This window comes from Haematobia irritans, chromosome 1, assembly GCF_050003625.1.
Source record: "Haematobia irritans isolate KBUSLIRL chromosome 1, ASM5000362v1, whole genome shotgun sequence".
Classification (NCBI taxonomy): Eukaryota; Metazoa; Arthropoda; class Insecta; order Diptera; family Muscidae; genus Haematobia; species Haematobia irritans.
In genome coordinates this window covers 43,769,602-43,775,692 of record NC_134397.1, presented here as the reverse complement: position 1 = coordinate 43,775,692, position 6,091 = coordinate 43,769,602, and positions in this window count along the sequence as shown.

Sequence of the window (6,091 nt, the reverse complement as noted above, 5' to 3'; positions counted from 1 at the left end):
AGCGGAGCCTCAAAGAGAGTCAAATTTCATCGGATCTTGCTGAAATTTGGTACATGGTGTTGGTTTATGGTATCTAACAACCATGCAAAAATTGGTCAACATCGGTCCATAATTATATATAGCCCCCATATAAACCGATCCCCAGATTTGGCTTGCGGAGCCTCAAAGAGAAGCATATTTCATCCGATCCGGCTGAAATTTGGTACATGGTGTTGGTATATGGTCTCTAACACCCATGCAAAAATTGGTCCACATCGGTCCATAATTATATATAGCCCCCATATAAACGGATCCCAAGATTTGGCTTGCGGAGCCTCAAAGAGAAGCAAATTTCATTCGATCCGGCTGAAATTTCGTACATGGTGTTGGTATATGGTCTCTGAAAACCATGCTAAGATTGTTCCACATCGGTCCATAATTTTGTATAGCCCCCATATAAACCGTTCTCCAGGTTTGAACTCCGGAGCCTCTTGGAAGAGCAAAATTCATCCGAACCGGTTCAAATTTGGAACGTGGTGTTAGTATATGGCCGCTAACAACCATACCAAAATTGGTCCATATCGGTCCATACTTATATATAGCCGATCTCCAATCACACAAAAATTGGTCCATATCGGTTCATAATCATGGTTGCCACTCGAGCCAAAAATAATCGACCAAAATTTTATTTCTATAGAAAATTTTGTGAAAATTTTATTTCTATAGAGAATTTTGTTAAAATTTTATATCTATCGAAAATTTCGTCAAAATTTTATTTCTATAGAAAATTTTGTCAAACTGAATTATACACGTATTTAATCGATCTTTTTTGATTTAATATATACCACGTATGTACTTACATACTATTTAGAAGACGGTGTTAGGAGGTTTTAAGATACCTTGCCATGGGCAAGCGTTACCGCAACTTTTGTAATTCGATTGTGGATGGCAGTGTTTAGAAGAAGTTTCTACGCAATCCATGGTGGAGGGTACATAAGCTTCGGCCTGGCCGAACTTACGGCCGTATTTACTTGTTTCTATTGGATTTGTTTTCAAAAGGTTCTTAGGTTTTTTTTTTGTTGAATATATTAATGATTCATTGAAATCCCCCATGTTTCTAATGAATTGATAAGGTTTGGGAAGTACTAGACGTAGTACTACTAGCTCTATCAAGTTAAATTTCATTCCCACGGTTATAAAGATAATAACCATAAAAATTGTTTTATGATATATGTATTACCAAAAACCTTTTTATAGCATTTATTAAATGCGTTTGGAACGTTTATCTCAAGCAGTTTCTGAGAATCACTACTTAACACCCGTAGATTATTGAACATATGTCTAATTTCTGAATTCGGATACGAGAGCGTGAGTATAACATGAATCTATTTCACGTCTGAATCTATAGATATTTATACAAGGATAATAAAAGCTTCAAAAAATTAGAAATTAAAAAAATGGCAACTACACAAGAACCGACGAGGATCATTGAAAAGATTCTACCCACCAACCGTCCAGAAAATAGTGCCAGAATCCCTGTATATAACAGAAACCTCAAGATGGCCTCAGTGGATAAAACTTGAATAGTCAACTCCAGAGGAAGAGAATTCCAAATTGCACTTCTATGGAAAAGGTTAGCCACCCTGTTGGAACACAGATTAAAATATTCGTGCTAAATACAGTAAAACATTGAAAGCTGTGAATTACAACATAAATTGAATTGAAAATCAACCAAATTCAATGGCGACAAAAAGCGAAATAAGTGGTGACAAAAAACGAGTCTACACTAAAAAAAATCTTGCTCGGTTCCAAAGAGTTTGTTTGGTGGTGAATTGAAAATTTTGATTTTGTGGTGAATTGACAAATCTCGTATTTTTTGAACACTTTTTTGCCAAAATTTAACAAATTTCAACTTATTTATTAATTTCATAGCAATAACATACAACAAGAATAAATTCTTGTTGTATTGGATAAAACGACTTCATTGAAAAGTTTTTCGATTTTTTGACAAGGAAAAAAGCTTTATATCAGAGAAATTCTAATTTTCTTGCTAAGGAAAATTAGAATTCTTATTTTAAAGAAAAGAAATTTCTGATCTCTCGACAATATTTTACACACGCAAAAAAATAATTCTTTCCTCCCAAACGAAATTTTAGACAAACAAAGTTCGTTTCTTATTTGCTTTTCGCTGTAAGGAAGTGTATTTGGAAGAAAAGTATATACTTTTTGTGATAAACATTTATTCGTTTCCAGGATGTAACAACAATTTCATAAAGACTAACTAAAAAAAAATGTTTTCTTGCTAATTGCATTTTCCCTCACATCTTTCTCACATCCACGAGTTTTTTAGTTCTTAACACCTTTTCCTGTAATACCAACAATGTAGAAGAAATTATACGAATTTATAAATTTAAAATTTTTTTTTTACCTTTCGCCTGGACGGAGAATCGAACCGCGGACCATGCACTTTGTAAGCCAACACACTAAACACTGAGCTATGTACCTGTTATGGTCATCAATAGATAATTATCCATATAAGTTATATTTATATAGCATAGCTTGCGGCGCCCACGAACTGAATAAACAAAGTTTATTTAACAGAAACAAACATTTAGTTTGGCACCGTGGAGCAGTGGTTGCTACGTCTGACTCTCATGCCAAGGGTCGTGGGTTCGATCCCTGCTTCGACCAAAGTTTTTTTTTTTTTTACATACATTCCACATATGTTCGGAAGATTCCGAAAAAATGTTCAACATTACATTGTACTATATTAAATTTTGAACTGTAAAATGTGTTTTATTAAAGACCAAAAGTCAGAAAAGAACAGTGTTTGATATAAACGAAATGGACTCTGTTGTTGTTTCAAAAATAACTTTTTTTATTGAAAAAATAAAAACTTTGTAACAAACGAATTTTTTTGGTGGTAAAAGTTTAAAATTTTCGAAGCAATTCAAAAAACTCTAACAAAAGAAAAACGTTTTCGGTACACGTTTCCCAAACGTTTTTTTTTCTTTGCGTGTATATAGCAATAACCCTTATTTATACGGGCACTAGCAACTAGAATTTAATTTATTAATTCTCAACTTTTTTATACCCTTCAAAAAAAAATATATTTCTATAGCAAATTTTCTCAAAATTTATTTCTATAGGAAATTTTCTCAAAATGTATTTCAATAGAAAATTTTGTCAAAATTTATTTCTATAAAAAATGTTGTAAAAATTTATTTCTATAGAAAATGTTGTAAAAATTTATTTCTATAGAAAAATTTCTCAAAACTTTTTTTCCATAGAAAATTTTGTCAAATTTTTTTTTATAGAAAATTTTGTCAAAATTTTCTTTCTATAGAAAATTTTGTCAAACATTTTATTTGTATAGAAAATTTTGTCAAAAATTTATTTCTATAGAAAATTTTGTCCGAGTTTTATTTCTATAGAAGATTTTCTCAAATTTGATTTCTATAGAAAATTTTCTCAATATTTTATTTCTATAGAAAATTTTCTCAAAGTTTTATTTCTACAGAAAATTTTCTCAATATTTTATTTCTATAGACAATTTTGTCAATATTATATTTCTATAGAAAATTTTGTCGAAATTTTCTTTCTATAGAAAAGTTTGTCAATAATGTATTTCTATAGAAAATTTTGTGAATTTTTTCTTCTAATCCAATTGACTTGACATTTTACACAGAGAATAGATTTAAAATTATATTCAAGTGTGTCGAATTTGAACCAATTCGGTTCAGTTCTTTTTTTCTATATTTTGACAAAATGTTATTTCTAATTTTGTAAAAATTTTGATTTCTATAGAAAATTTTGTAAAAATATTGATTTCTATAGAAAAATTTGATAAAAGTTTGTTTCTATAGAAAATTTTGTCAACATTTTTATTTCTATAGAAAATTTTGACAACATTTTATTTCTATAGAAAATTTTAACAAAATTTTATTTTTATAGATTTTATTTCTATAGAAAATTTTGACAAAATTTAATTTCTATAGAAAATTTTGTCAAAATTTTATTTCTATAGAAAATTTTGTCCAAGTTTTATAGAAAATTTTCTCAAAATTTTATTTCTATAGAAAATTTTCTCAATAGTTTATTTCTATAGAACATTTTGTCAAAATTTTATTTCTATAGAAAATTTTGTCAAATTTTTATTTCTATAAAAAATTTAGACAAAATTTTATTTCTATAGAAAAGTTTGACAAATTTCTTTTTTTCAAAATTTTATTTCTATAGAAAGGTTTATCAAAATTTTATTTCTATAGAAAAATGTTGTCAACATTTTTATTTCTTTAGAAAATTTTGGCAAAATTGTATTTCTATAGAAAATTTAGTCAATTTTCTCTTCTACTCCAATTAACTTGACATTTTACAGAGAATAGATTTAACATTATATTCAAGTGTGTCGAATTTGAACCAATTCGGTTGTTCTTTTTTTCAATATTTTGACAAAATTTTATTTCTGCAGAAAATTTTGTAAAAATTTTGATTTCTATAGAAAATTTTGTACAAATTTTGATTTCTATAGAAAATTTTGTCAAAATATTGATTTCTATAGAAAATTTTGACAAACGTTTAGTTCTATAGAACATTTTTGAAAAAATTTTATTTCTATAGAAAATTTTGTCAACATTTTTATTTCTACACCCTCAAAAAAAATCGCTTCTTTAACATATGTTCCAAACATATTTTGCAGGAAGCACATATATTATTGGATACTGCCGAAACATTAATATGTTTGTTTTATGTGAACATATCATATGTTTGGAAGCATTTTGAGCCCAAAAATATTATATGCTTGGAAGAATTTTTCCCAAAGACGATTGTGCTCATTGCCTAACATACTCGTAATTTTCACTTCCTCGAAATATTTTAGTTCTTGGCACCTTTTTCTGTAATACAAATAATGTTGAAGAAATTATTCACTTTTATACATTTTTTAAATTTTACCTTTCGCCTGCACGGAGAATCGAACCGAGGACTATACAGTTTGTAAGCCAACAAACTACCCACTGGACTACGTAGCTGTTATAGTCACCAGTAGATAATTATCGTTATAAGTTACACTTATATAGCATAGTTTGCAGCGCCCACGAGCCCATGCAAACATAACATTATTTAACAGAAACATACATTTGTTTGCCACGTGGACTCTCCCGTCAACTCTCCCGATTACCATCTCTATTTCTTTCTCTATACTCTCTCTGTCGCTTTGAATAAAATATCACAACATATGTATGTTTAGTCGAAATTTGTAAATTTATATATGTTTGCATTCACACATATGATTTTTATGAAACATTCATGCCCCAAACATAATATATTCCAACATATTAACATAGATGTCCCAAACATTTAGTGTTAGTTTAGGAACATACCTTGTTTGCACTTAAATATATTGTGTTTTAAAATTGTGCCCGAAACACATTTTGTTTATATCGGAACATATGAAAAACATATTTTTCTAAGAGTGTATAGAACATTTTGACAAAACTTTATTTCTATAGAAAATTTTGTCAATATTTTTTTACTCCAATTGACTTGACATTTTACACAGAGAATAGATTTAACATTATATTCAAGTGTGTCGAATTTTAACCCATTCGGTTCAGTTCTTCCGCTTTAGCCAAATATGGTCAAAAGTACCCTCGTTTTACTCATAATTCTGTGATGATTTCCCATATTGTAGTCAAATCTTACTTACTGTAATGATAGAGAAAACATTTCGTCCAAATCGCTTCAGATTTAAATACACACCCTCAAAAAAATCGCTTCTCTAACATATGTTCAAACATATTTTGCAGGAAGCACATATATTATTGGATATTGTCGAATCATTATTATGTTTGTTTTCTGTGAACATATTATTGTTTGGAAGCATTTTGAGCCCAAAAATATTATATGCTTAGAAGAATTTTCTCCCCAAGAAGATTGTGCTCATTCCCTCACATAATTTTCACTACCACGAAATTTTTAGTTCTTGACACCTTTTTCTGTAATACAAATAATATTGAAAAAATTATTCAATTTTATAATTTTTTTAAATTTTACCTTTCGCCTGGACGGAGAATCGAACTGGGAACCATGCAATTTGTAACCCAACACACTA